The sequence below is a fragment of the Loxodonta africana genome, chromosome 2 (assembly GCF_030014295.1).
Source record: "Loxodonta africana isolate mLoxAfr1 chromosome 2, mLoxAfr1.hap2, whole genome shotgun sequence".
NCBI lineage: Eukaryota > Metazoa > Chordata > Mammalia > Proboscidea > Elephantidae > Loxodonta > Loxodonta africana.
This window is the reverse complement of record NC_087343.1, coordinates 194,590,000-194,603,885: the sequence shown is the minus strand read 5'-3', so window position 1 is coordinate 194,603,885 and position 13,886 is coordinate 194,590,000. Positions and strand designations below refer to the sequence as shown.

Sequence of the window (13,886 nt, the reverse complement as noted above, 5' to 3'; positions counted from 1 at the left end):
AAGATTCTTTGAGATATTCCCTGGGGTGGTGCCTGTGGCATTGCCTGGGGCAGATACCTTACAAGACACAGCAGAATCCTGCCAGGACCCACTCCAACACCCAATATTGCTTCCAGACCTATAACTAGACTGAGTCCCAGCAAGCCCCAATGTGTGACCCAGGAAGAGGTACGCTACACTCCCAAAGAACTGCTCAACTTTTCTAATAAGCACAACCAGAAACCTGGGAAGTAAGTATGAGAATGGTTATTAAGGGTGTGGGATAATGGTGCAAGGAACATAAAGTTGGATCAATCTGCATTTATTGATATGGGCCCACTAAGCACAGATTCTTCATTAAATGTTTTAGCTTGAGAAGTTAGGAAAAGATCTCATAGTTTATTTCATTGGTTTGCTGAAGCATGGATTACATGACAGCCTACACTAAATCAAGCTGAAGTACCAGACCTGCCTTATACTGTAGAAGAAAGTATCCAAAAGCTTAGGGAAATTGGCATGTAAGAGCGGATTTATCAGGTTAGACCCACAGATCCACACATGGAGTGCCCACACATGGAGGACACAGCTTTTACCATGATGGCAAGGAACAAATTTGTGAAGGGAGTCCCAGCATCCTTGAAGACTGCTGGATTGCTATTTTATAAAAGTCAGTTTTGGCAGTGGAAAATTGCCCTAACTGAATTAAGACACCTACCTACAATGGGGCTGATTTGACCCGGTAGTTGTAGGGGCTAAGTGCTGCACTCAATCGACAAAGACAAGGTGGGTGTGGTGACTGTAATGGACAGCAGAGTCAAAGCAGTAATCAAAATAGGCTGATTTGCATAAACTTATGGAGTTGGCTACTTAGTCATGGTGTACCTAGGAGTGAAATAGATGGGAAATCTACTAAATGTTTACCTAATCTGCACAAGTGGGAGAATTCTAGGTCAAGTGAATGGCAGTCTAACTCAAATGGCCAGAATGGAGGGTTGTGGTCACTCAATCAATTCCCAGACTTGAACCAGTTTACAGGCTCACAACCCCTTGAATGAAGGGAGGCCAGTCCCCCTGAGGAAAGATCCCACTACACTGCCAAAAATTTATACTGTTCATCTTTCTCCCAGCCTTCCACAAAAGGATCTATGGCCTTTTATGAGAGTGACTGTTCACTGGGGAAAAGGAAGTAATCAGACTTTTGGGGGACTGTTCACTGGGGAAAAGGAAGTAATCAGACTTTTGGGACTTTTGGAGACTGGCTCTGAACAGATACTAATTCCAGGAGACCCAAAACATCATTGTGTCCCACCAGTCAGAGTAGGGGCATATGGAGGTGAAGTTATTTTTATTTATTTACTTTTATTGTACTTTAGATGAATGTTTCCAGAACGAACTAGCTTCTCTTTAAAAAGTTAGTACAGATATTGTTTTATGACGTTGGTTAATAACCCCATGACATGTCAGCACTCTCTCTTCTCCATCTTGGGTTCCCTATTGTCAACTTTCCTGTCCCCTCCAGTCTTCCAGTCCTTGCCCTAGGGGTGGTGTGCACCTTTAGTCTCATTTTGTTTTATGGGCCTGTTCAATCTTTGGGTGAAGGGTGAACCTCAGGAGTGACTTCATTACTGAGCTGAAAGGGTGCCCGTGGGCCCTACTCTCAGGGTTTCTCCAGTCTCTGTCAGGCCAGCTAGTCTTGTCTTTCTGAGTTATAATTTTGTTCTACATTTTTTTCCAGCTCTGTCCAGGACCCTCTATTGTGATCCCTGTCAGAGCAGGCAGTGGTGGTAGCCGGGCATCATCCAGTTGTACTGGGCTTAGTCTGGTGGAGGCCTTGGTAGATGTGGTCCATTAGTCCTTTGGACTAATCTTTGCCTTGTATCTTTAGTTTTCGTCATTCTCCTTGCTCCCGAAAGCGTGAGAGCAGTGGGATATCCCAGATGGCTGTGCACAGGCTTTTAAGACCCCACTACTCACCAAAGTAGAATGTAGAATATTTTCTTTGTAAACTATGTTATGCCAGTTGAGCTAGATGTTTCCCGAGACCATGGTCCCCACCGCCCTCAGCAGAGAGATTCGGTCCCTCAGGGAGTTTGGATGTGTCTGTGGAGCTTCCATGACATTGCCTTGTACAAGTTGCCTTGGCTTCCCCAGTATTGTGCACTGTCTTACTGTTTACCAGAGTTACCATTTATATTTTCTATTTGGTGTTTTCCCATCCCCACTCCTCCCCCCCACCTTGTAACCGTCAAAGATTATTTCTTTTTGTGTGTAAACCTGTTCAGTATAGTGGTCTCATGCAATATTTGTCCCTTTGTGATTGACTTATATCACTCAGCATAATGCCCTCCAGATTCACCCATGTTATGAGATGCTTCACAGATTCATTGTTGTTAGTTATCATTGTGTAATACTCCATTGTGTGTATGTACCACAGTTTGTTTATCCATTCATCTGTTGATGAGTATCTAGGTTGTTTCCATCTTTTTTGCTATTGTGAACAATGTTGCAATGAATGTGGGTGTGCATTTGTCTATTCGTGTGACAACTCTTACTTCTCTAGGATATATTCCTAGGAGTGGGATTGCTGAATCATATGATGTTTCTATTTCTAGCTTTCTAAGGAAGTGCCATATCATTTTCCAAAATGGCTGTATCATTTTGCTTTCCCACCGGCGATGGATGTATAAGAGTTCCAATCTCCCTGCAGCCTCCCCAACATTTGTTATTTCTTGTTTTTTTGATTCGTGCCAGTAATGCCGGGGTGAGATGGTATCTCATTGTGGTTTTGATTTCCATTTCTCTAATGGCTAGTGATCTCGAGCTTTTCCTCATGTGTCTGTTAGCTGCTTGAATGTCTTCTTTGGTAAAGTGTCTGTTCATTTCCTTTGCCATTTTTTAAAATTGGATTGTCTTTTTGTTGTAGAAGTGTTGGACTTTCTTTTAGATTTTAGAGATTAGACCTTTGTCTGACTTGTAATAGCAAAATTTTTTCCCAAGTCTGTAGGTTCCCTTTTTGGTGAAGTCTTTTGATGAGTGTAAGTGTTTAATTTTTAGAAGATCCCGGTTATCTAGCTTATCTTCTGGAGCTTGTGTGTTGTTGGTTGTGGTTTTTATCCTGTTAATGCCTCTAGTGTTGATCCTATTTTTTCCTATGAACTTCATAGTTTTTGGCTTTATAGTTAGGCCTTTGACGTATTTTGAATCAGTTTTTGTATATGGTGTAAGGTATGGGTCCTGTTTCATTTCTTTGCAGATGGACATCCAGTTTTGCCAGCACCATTTGTTAAAAAAAAGTCTTTTCACCATTTGTTGTACTTTGGGCTGTTGTCAAAGATCAGGTAATGATAGGTGGATGGTTTACAACTGAGTTCTCAATTCTGTTCCATCGGTCAATGTATGTGTCGCTGTACAAGTACCAGGCCGTTTCTACTACTGTAGCGGTATAGTAGGTTCTGAGGTCAGGTGCGAGTCCTCCTACTATATTCTTCTTCAATAGTGCTTTACTTATCCAGGGCTTCTCCCCTTTCCATATAAAATTAATGATAAGATTTTCCATCTCTTTAAAGAATGAATGTTGCTGGTATTTGGATCGAGATTGCATTGTATTTGTAAATTGCTTTGGGTAGAATTGTCATTTTCACAATGTTGAGTCTACCTATTCATGAGCATGGCATGTTTTTCTACATAGATCTCTTTTGGTTTCTTGCAGTAGTGTTTTGTACTTTTCTTTGTATAGGTCTTTTATATCTCTGGTTAAATTTATTCCTAAGTATTTTATTTTTTAGGGGTTATTTTAAATGATATTGTTCTCCTGATTTCCTTTTCATCATTCTTTTTATAGGTATATAAGAATCTGAATGATTTTTGTATGCTTATCTTGCATCTTGCTACTCTGCTGAATCTATTAGTTCCAGTAGTTTTCTCATGGGGTCTTTTGGGTTCTCTGCATATAGTATCATATCATCTGCAAACAGGGGAAGTTTAATTTCTTCATCACCGATTCGAATGCTCTTCATTTCTGTTTCTTTCCTTATTGCTCTAGGTAGGATTTCCACATATTGTTAAACAGGAGTAGTGATAAAGGGCATCCTTGTTCCTGTTCTCAAGGGGAATGTTTTCAGCCTCTCTCCATTGAGAATGATTAGACCGTTGGTTTTGCATAGATGCCCTTTATTATGTTGAGAAATGTCCCTTCTATACCTATATTATTGAGAGTTTTTTTAATCAGGAATGGGTGTTGGACTTTGCCAAATGCCTTTTCTGCTTTATTGAGATGATCATGTGATTCTTTTCTTTCCTTTTGTTTATATGGTGGATTACATTGGTTGATTTTCTGATATTGAACCATCCTTGCATACCTGGTTTGAACCCTACTTAGTCATGGTTTATTATTTCTTTGATACGATGCTGAATTCTATTGGCTAGAATTTTGTTGAGAATTTTTTGCATCTATATTCATGAGAGACATTGGTCTATAATATTCTTTTTTTGTGGTGTCTTTGCCTGGTTTTAGTATCAGGGTTATGCTGGCTTCATAGAATGAATTCAGAAGCATCGCTTCCTTTTCTATGTTCTGAAATAGTTTGAGTAGTGCTGGTGTAAGCTCTTCTCCGAATGTTTGGTAGAATTCTCCAGTGAAGCCATCAGGGCCAGGGCTTCTTGTTTTGGGTCTGTTCAGATTGTCAACATCATTTTGTGTTAGTTTGGTTAGGTAGCATGTTTCTAAAAATTTGTCCATTTCCTCTAGGTTTTAAAATTTGTTGGAGGATAGTTTTTCATAATATCTGTTATGATTCTTTTTATTTCAGCTGGGCCTGTTGTAATGTCCCTCATTTCATTTCCTATTTGGGTTATTTGTGTCCTCTCCTGTTTTTCTTTTGTCAGTTTGGTCCATGGATGGTTGATTTTGTGGATCATTTCAAAGAACTAACTTGGGGTTTTGTTGATTCTACTGTTTTTCTATTCTCTCTTTCATTTATTTCTGCTCTGATTTTATTATTTCCTTTCTTCTGGTGGCTGTGGGCTTCTTTTGCTGTTCTCTTTCTATTTGTTCAAGTTGTGTAGAAAATGTTTTGATTTTGTCCCACTATTCTTTTTTGATGTGTGCTTCTATTGCTATAAATTGACCTCTGAGGACTGCCTTTGCTGTGTCTCAAAGCTTTTGATATAATGTGATTTCATTCTTATTTGATTCTAAGAATTTTTTTATTCCATCTCTGATTTCTTCTGTTACCCAGTGGTTTTTAAGCAGGGTGTTATTCGGTTTCCATGGAATTGACTTTTTTTTCCTTACTTTTCCTGTTGTTAATTTCTACTTTAATGGTATTATGGTTAGAGAAGATGCTTTGTATTATTTCAATGTTTTATATTTTGTCGAAGGTTGCTCTGTGGTCTAAGATTTGTTCTATTCTGGAGAACGTTCCATGTGCATTGGAAAAGAATGTGTACTTTGCAGCTGTTGGGTGGAGTGTTCTATATATGTCTATGAGGCCAAGTTGGCTGATTGTGCTCTTAGCTCTTCTGTATCTTTGAGTTTCTTTCCAGATATTCTATCCTTTACTGAGAGTGGTGTGTTGAAGACTCCTTCTGTTATTGTGGAACAGTCAATTTCTCTATTCAGTGTTCTTAGAGTTTGTTTTATGTATCTTGGAGCCCTGTCATTGGGCATGTAGCTGTTTATTATGGTTAAGTCTTCATGATTGATCATCCCTTTAATCATTATATAGTGCCCTTCTTTGTCTTTCATGGTGGATTTTTTAAAAAGTCCATTCTATCTGAAATTAGTATTGCCACTCCTGCTCTTTTTTGGTAGTTATTTACTTGATATATATTTTTTCTATCCTTTTGATTTTTAAAAAATTTATGTCTTTGTCTCTTGTAGACAGCATATTGATGGATCTTGTTTTCTTTTTTTTTTAAATCCATTCTGTTACTCTATGTCTCCTTATGGGTGCATTTAGGCCATTTACATTCAGTGTAATTATTGGTAGGTGTGAGTTTATTGCTGACATTTTGTATTCCTTTTGTTTTCTACTCTGTCTTATAGGGTCGCTATGAGTTGGGATCAACTTGATGGCACTGGGTTTAACATTTTCTTTGTTCCTTGTACTCTCTTGTGCTGAGTTCCTTTTGTTTGTGGATTTCTTTTTTATTTCTTTTGTTTTTGTAGATTTTTTTTTAAATTGAGACTTTATGTTTTTCTTCTTTATTTTGATGAGTAGGTTTGTTAACTTTCTTTGTGGTTACCTTGAAATTTACCCTTATCTTCCTAGGTTTGAACCTAGGTATCACTTTTTCTTCCTCTCCCTTAGAATGTTCTGTACCTACACAGTTTATTCCCTTTTTTTATTACTCTGATGTTGTTGTCATGTACACAGTAACCTCTTGGGTTCCTTACTGTATTTTGTTTGGTTTGGATAGCCCTTGAGAACTAATTTCCTATGTTGGCACCTGGCTGGTACAATCTTGCATCCTAGATTCAGGCTGTGGTCTGATGTTGTTTATTCTCTGACCGAAGGACTCCCTTCAATAATTCTTGTAAGTTTGGTTTGGTTTTTACATATTTCCTAATTTTTGTTTGTCTGGAAATGTCCTAATTTCACAATCATATTTGAATGAGAGTTTTGCGGGATACTTTATTCATGGTTGGCAACTTTTTTCTTTCCAAGTTTTATATATGTCCTCCCTTTGCCTTTTTGCCTGCATGGTTTCTGCTGAATAATCGTAGTCTTATTGTTTCTCCTCCTTTTGTGAGTTTTTGTTTTTCTTGAGCTGCCAGGAGGATTTTTTCCTTCATCTTTGGTTTTAGCAAGTGTGATTATGATATGCCTTGGTGATTTTCTTTTGGGGTCTATCCTATATGGGGTTCGTTGAGCTTCTTGGATGGTCAGCTTTTCATCTTTCTTGATATTAGGGAAGTTTTCTGTCAACAATTCTTCCATGATCCTCTCTGTGTTTTCCGTTTTCTCCCCCTGTCCTGGAACTCAGATCACTTGCAAGTTTTTGCTTTTGATTGTATCCCACAAAATTCTCCGGGGTTCTTCATTCTTTTTTTCTGGTTTTTCCTCAAACAGAGTTGTATCCAAGTGTTTGTCTTCAGTTTTGCTGATTCTGTCTCCCATCATTTCAAACCTACTCTCCAGCCCTTCTATGACACTGTCCATTTCTGAAATCTTGCTGTTTATCTTTGGATTTCTAATTATTGTTTTTGTATGATTTCAAGCTGTGAATTTATTTTGGCTTTTTGTTCCTGTATTATTTTGCTGAAATCTTCCATTTTTTTTTGGTCTGTATTTTCCATGAATTTTCCTGACTTTTTCTTGACTTTCTCTATTTTTTCCTCATTTTTGTCTGATTTTTATTTCAACTCCTGGGTAGCTCTGAATATTAGAGATTTGAGTTCCCTATCATGTGGCTCTAGTGTCTTTTCTTCTACTGGAAAGTCATCTGGTGTTTTATTTTGGATGCCTACTGGAAACATACTGTCTATTTTTTATTTTTTATATTGTCTGTTGTCTTTGGGACATTCAGTAGTTATTTTCTTCATTTATTCATTGTACCTCTGTTTGTTTCACCCTGCTTTTTTGTTTTATTTGGTTATGTCTGAGGAGTGAGGCTGTGTGTTCTTTGTTGCTTACTTGTCTGTGGTCACGATAGTTTTCACCTCCTTGTCCAATGGGCAGAACCAGTTGCTCAGCTATGGTGCAGCAAGGCAGGCTCAGCTGAAGGGGAGGGGCTAGGATGGGTTGTTTGTGGTATGCACTAGGGTCAACAGAGTGGGCTGGGAAATTGAAGGGCAGGCCATGCCTGTGCTGCTTGGGGGTGTGATGTTCAGTGCATGGTACATGTAGGCAAGCAGGAGGGGGGAGGTTGTGATGTGTGGAGCTTATATTTGTAGGGGAAAGAGGAGAGAAAGGAGAGAGAAACAAGATCCAAAAACAAACAAACAAAAAAGGGCCCTAAGGGAGCTTGCTGTTGGGATGCAGAGATGAGGAACTGATAAATGGAGAAAAACAAAAGGGAAAAAGAAAAAAAACAATCACTTGTTAAAAATTTGAAGAAAAAAAAAAAAAGAAAAGCCCCCAGGGATCCCACTAATGGGGCTGCAAATATCAGAGAAGTGGCTGCCAGGCTGTGCCGTACAGCCTATCTAGAGGTGGTATAGATGATGTCACACAGCAGCACCTATTCAGGAGACAGGAAAAGCAGATAAGTACAGAGAGATACGAACTGAGACGTGAAGAAAAATAGAAAGGGAAAAAAGAGAAAGAAAAAAAGAAATGAGCCCAGGGATCCCACCGATGTGGCTGCACAGATTGGGGGAGTGGCTCCTAAGTCATGCAGTGCAGCCCAGCTAGAAGGGGCTTGCAAGCCACGAAAAGAAAAAGAAAATGAACAAGCAAACAAAGCAGAACAAAACATGGCAAAAAAAAAAAAAAAAAAAAGCCCCAGTGATTTCACCAGCTTGGTGTCTTGGGCTGGGGGAGTGGTTCCCCAGTTGAGTGGCACTTCATGACCTTTCAAGAGGAAGTAAAGATGGCACATGGAGCCAGGCATTGGAGAGAAAGGAGGGGGAGGTGGTGGCAAGCATGGAAGAAACCAAAGAAATGGAAAAAAAGCAATAACAGCAACAGAGAAATGGCACTCAGGGAGCCCGCCAGCGTGGGTGGGGTGAATCCAAACAGTCACCAGCTGAAGCAGTTGCCTCCTGGCCAGGAGACTGTGGCTGGCAGGAAGCAGAGGTGGCAGTGCAGGGGAGGGAAGAAGGTTGGGGGTTAGGAAAGGGTATATCTCTGGTTACTGGGTGCTCTGTCAACTGCTGGGGACTTCGTGAAGCTACTTTCCTGTACTCCCTGTCCACTGATTTCCAATGTGGGTGAGGTGAATCCAAGCGGCACAGAACCTTCAATTCCTGGCTGGCCAAGCCACTGCTGACAACCAGGAAGCACAGAGGTAGAGCAGTGCGGAGAGGATGGGTGGTGAAAAAGCATGTATTGCTGATTACCAGATGCTCTGTCTCCTGCTGGGAGGTCCGTGAAGCTGCTTTCCCTTGCTCCCTGTGCACTGATCTTAGACAGGAATCCAAGTTGGTGAATCCTTGCGCTAGTTGATATGGGGCCTCCACATGTATCTCTCCTCATTCTCTGTTCTCTGTCAGTTTCTTATTCCAATCGTTGCTTGGCCAAATTCTTTATCTTTTCATTTGACACTTCAGGTTCCAGACCTGATGTTTTTCTCTGTTTTACTAAAATTTTCAGGTCTTTGCTGTGGATGGGACAGTGTAGTGCTTCTGTTTATGGTGCCAAGTTGGCCGGAAGTCCCAACTAATTTTTGTATGTTTACCTTGTACCCTGATAATTTGCTGAAATCTTCTATTACTTGCAGTAGTTTTCTTGAGGATTCTTTAGGGTTTTCTGTGTATAAGATCATATCATCTGCAAATAGAAATACTTTTACTTCTTCCTTACCATTTGGATGCCCTTTATTTCTTTTTCTAGCCTAATTGCTCTGGCTAGGACCTCCAGCAGAGTGTTGTAAAAGAGTGGTGATAAAGGGCATCCTTGTCTGGTTCCCAATCTCAAGGGGAATAATTTCAGACTCTCTCCACTTAGGATGATGTTGGCTGTTGGCTTTGTATAAATGCCCTGTGTTATGTTGAGGAATTTTCCTTCTATTCCTATTTTGCTGAAAGTTTTTATCATGATTGGGTGTTGGACTTTGTCAAATGCCTTTTCTGCATCAATTGATAAGATTATGTTGTTTTTGTCTTTTATTTATGTGATGGGTTACTTTGATTGCTTTTCTAATGTTGAACTGTCCCTGCATACCTGGTATGAATCCTACTTGGTCATGGTGAATTATTTTTTTGATATGTTGTTGAATTCTATTGGCTACAATTTTATTGACAATTTTTGCATCTAAGTTCATGAGGGATATAGGTCTGTAATTTTCTTTTTTGTGTGATGTCTTTACCTGGTTTTGGCATCAGGGATATGCTGGCTTCATAGAATGAGTTTGGGAGTATGCCATCCTTTTCTATGCTCTGAAATACCTTTAGTAGTTGTGCTGTTAGCTGTTCTCTGAAAGTTTCATAGAATTCTCCAGTGAAGCCATCAGGCCAGGCCTTTTTTTCCTTGTTTTTGGTAATTCTAAAATTACCTTTTCAATCTCTTCTTTTGTTACAGGTTTATTTAGTTGTTCTACCTCTGTTTGTGTTAGTTTAGACAGGAAGTGCATTTCTACAAATTTGTCCATTTCCTCTAGGTTTTCAAATTTGTTGGAGTACAATTTTTTATAGTATTTTGTTATGATTCTTTGAAATTTCAGTTGGGTTTGTGTGATATCATCCATCTTATTTCTTACTTGGGCTATTTGCGTCCTGTCATGTTTTTCTTTTGTTAGTTCGGTCAATGGTTTATTGATGTTATTGATCTTTTCAAAGAACCAGCTTTTGGTCTTGTTAACTCTTTCGATTGTTTTTCTAGTCTCTGTTTAATTTAATTCTGTTCTAATATTTATTATTTGTTTTCTTCCGGTGCCCAAGGGCTTCTTTTGCTGTTCCCTATTTGTTAGAGTTATATGTCTAATTCTTTGATTTTGGCCCTTTCTTCTTTTTGGATGTGTGCATTTATTGCTATAAATTGACCCCTGAGCACTGCTTTTGCTGTGTTCCAAAGGTTCTGGTAGGATGTGTTTTCATTCTCATTTGAGTCTATGCATTTATTCATTCTGTTCTTAATTTCTTCTATAACCCAATAGTTTTTAGCAAGGTGTTTTTCAGTTTCCATGCATTTGTTTTTTTTCCCTTGCTTTTTCTGTTATTGATTTCTACTTTAATGGCTTTATGGTCAGGAAAAGATGCTTTGTAATGTTTTGATGTTTTGGATTCTGTTAAGGTTTGCTTTATGGCCTAATATGTGGTCTATTCTGGAGAATGTTCCTTGCATGTTGGAAAAGAAAGCATACTTGGCTGCTGTTGGTTGGAGTGTTCTGTATAGGCCCAAGAGGTGAAGTTGTTTGATTGTGGCATTTTGATTTTCCATGTCTTTATTGAGCTTCCTTCTGGATATTCTGTCCTTCACGGAAAGTGGTGTGTCTAAGTCTCGTATTATTGTGGATCTGTCATCTCTTTTTTCAATGCTGTTAGAGTTTATATTATGTATTTTGGAGTCCTTTTCTTGGCAAATATTTATTATGGTTATGTCCACCTGGTGTATTGATCCTTCCTTAGCCTTTGTGGTGGATTTTTCTTTAAAGTCTATTTTGTCAGAGATTAAAATTCTCATGCCTGCTTTTTTTTTGACTGTTGTTTGCTTGATATATTTTTTTCCATCATTTGAGTTTTAGTTTGTTTTTGTCTTTAACTCTAAGATGTGTCTCTTGTAGGCAGCGTGTAAATGGATCATTTTTTTTAATGCATTTTGCCACTCTCTGTTTATTGCTGCATTTAGTCCATTTACTTTCAGCGTAATTATTGATAAGTATGAGTTTTTTTTATGAGTTTAGTGCTGTCATTTTGATGCTTTGTGTGTGTGTGTGTGTTGTTGACAGTTTCTTTGTTCCACTTAATTTTCTGTGCTGAGTCATTTTTCTTCATATATTTTCTTTTCCTCTTTTTCATTGTTGTTGATTTTGCATTTGCAGAGTCTTTATGTTTTTCTTCTTTTTTTTTTAATTTTGATGTGTGGGATTGTTAGTCTTCTTTGTGGTTACCTTAATATTTATCTCTACTTTTCTAAGTTTAAACCAATCTTTTATGTATCTATATTGCCTTAACTTCCTCTCCATCTGAAAGATCTATGACTACATTTTTTATTCCCCCTTTTTTTCTTTTAATGTTGCCATCTTTTACATAATGATATCTATGTTTCCTGTTTTGAGTGTTTTAAAGCTTTGATTTATTTTTGTGATTTCCCTATCTGTGTTGATATCTGGTTGCTCTGTCCTGTGTTCTAATTTTGGGTTGTTATCTGATGTTATTGACTTTCTAACTGGAGGATTCCCTTTAGTATTTCTTGTAATTTTGGTTTGGTTTATGCAAATTCCCTAAACTTTTATTTTTGTCCAGAAATTTCCTAATTTTGCCATCATATTTGAGAGACAATTTTGCAGGATATATAATCCTTGGCTGACAATATTTTTCCTTCAAGGCTTTATGTATGTCATCCCATTGCCTTCTTGCCTGCATGGTTCTACTGAGTAGTCTGAGCTTGGTTTTACTGACCCTCCTTTGTAGGTGACTTTTCGTTTATCCCTAGCCACTCCTAAAATTCTCTCTTTATCTTTGGTTTTGGCAAATTTGATTATAATATGTTTTGGTGGCTTTCTTTTGGGATCTGCCTTATGTGGGGTTCAAAGAGCATCTTGGGTAGATATCTTCTCATTTTTCAAGATATCAGGGAAGTTTTCTGCCAGCAATTCTTCAACAATTCTCTCTGTATTTTCTGTTATCCCCCTCTGTTGTGGTACTCCAATCACTCTTGACAGAGTCCCCCATAATTCTTAGTGTTTCATCATTTTTTGATGCTTTATCTTCAATCTCACTAATACTGACTTCCATTACCTCAATTCTGCTCTTATGACTTTCTAATGAATTGTCTAATTCTGAAATTTTATTTGTTAATCTTCTGAATTTCTGTTTGCTCTCTCTCTCTATGCTCTGTCTAATCTGTTTAATTTCTTCTAACATTTTGTCTGTGTGCTGCTTGGATTGTTCTGTGTTTTGCTTGATTTCCTTCCTGTTCTCTTGAAGAGTTCTGTATATTAATCTTCTGTATTCTACTTCTGGTAATTCCAGGAAGTTGTCTTCATCTGGAAGATTTCTTGATTCTCTGTTTTGGGAGCTTCCTTAAGCAATTTTGGCCTGCCTCTTTATGTAATTTGATATTGACCGTTGTCTCCAAGCCATTTATAAATTATTAAGTTTATTTATTTTATGTTTGCTTACTGTGTCCTAGCTTCTTGTTTTGTTTTGTTTTGTTTTGATATGCCAAATAGGTTGCTTGAGTGAGTTAGTTTGATTATTGACACCTTTGAAGCTTAATGTTTTTGTCACCAGGTGGTGAGAGCTGTTACTATGGTATATGGGCCCAAGAGTCCATTCACTTGTCTGGCATGGATTCAGCTCAGGTGTCCAGATAGTCAGTCACCAAGTGTGTGGTGCAAGCTCTCACCTACAGTCCTAAGTAAGCATGGGTGATTGATTTAGACACAGGTATCTGGCTGGAGTAGGGGTTCATGCACTGAGGAAGGCATGGGGTTGACAACTGCCCTTGAGTATCTGTGAGGAAAGTGTGCCCCTGTTCCCTAGAGTGCATAGGTGGGTGAGTTTTGCAGGTGGACTATGGACTCCCAACGCTGTTGTCTGTAAGGACTGGGAGGCACCTCTTTTTCTTGGACTATTGTCATGGGTGGCCAGGTGTCATGTATGGTGCCACCAGTCCTCAGGCCCCTGTTGTGGGTAAGTGAGGATCCTGATTAATAGGCAGAGCAGTGTCAAATGTCACGTACCTGCCTCTCCACCATGTAGCTGAAACAGTTGAAGTTAGACTTCAGGTATATACCATGTCATACTATGCTAATGAGGGCCTACACTGTTGAAATGGGCCTACCCAGGCTGGTGCAGGGGTGAAAAGCATTCAAAGTCCGTGGACCCCTCATGCCTGTGCCTTGGCAAAGGAGGTGTTTCTGCCCTGAGTTTCTGGCTTAGGGGAGCCAGCAGATTATTTTTTCACCTGTTCCCTCTCCAAGGCTGGGAGAATGGATCAGGGTGAGTGCAGGGTCATTCTTCCTGCCCAGGGGATGCAGCCAACTGGGTCCCTGTGCAGAGCGGGAAGGGAGCAGATAAGTAGGGGAGAGGCTTTTCCCGTAGGGGTATTTTTGGATCCTCAAGGTAGGTTAAACACAGG

The 13,886-nt window shown here is 39.0% G+C and overlaps 1 long non-coding RNA gene across 1 annotated transcript in view; it reads left to right on the top strand.

The window, feature by feature from the left end:
* The first annotated feature begins 6,017 nt into the window (after positions 1 to 6,017).
* LOC135230295 (uncharacterized) overlaps positions 6,018 to 13,886 on the top strand; it is a 37,656-nt gene continuing 29,787 nt past the window's right edge. The window contains exon 1 of the long non-coding RNA XR_010320943.1: positions 6,018 to 8,931. This is a non-coding gene — a long non-coding RNA (uncharacterized LOC135230295). The remainder of the gene's footprint in view (positions 8,932 to 13,886) is intronic.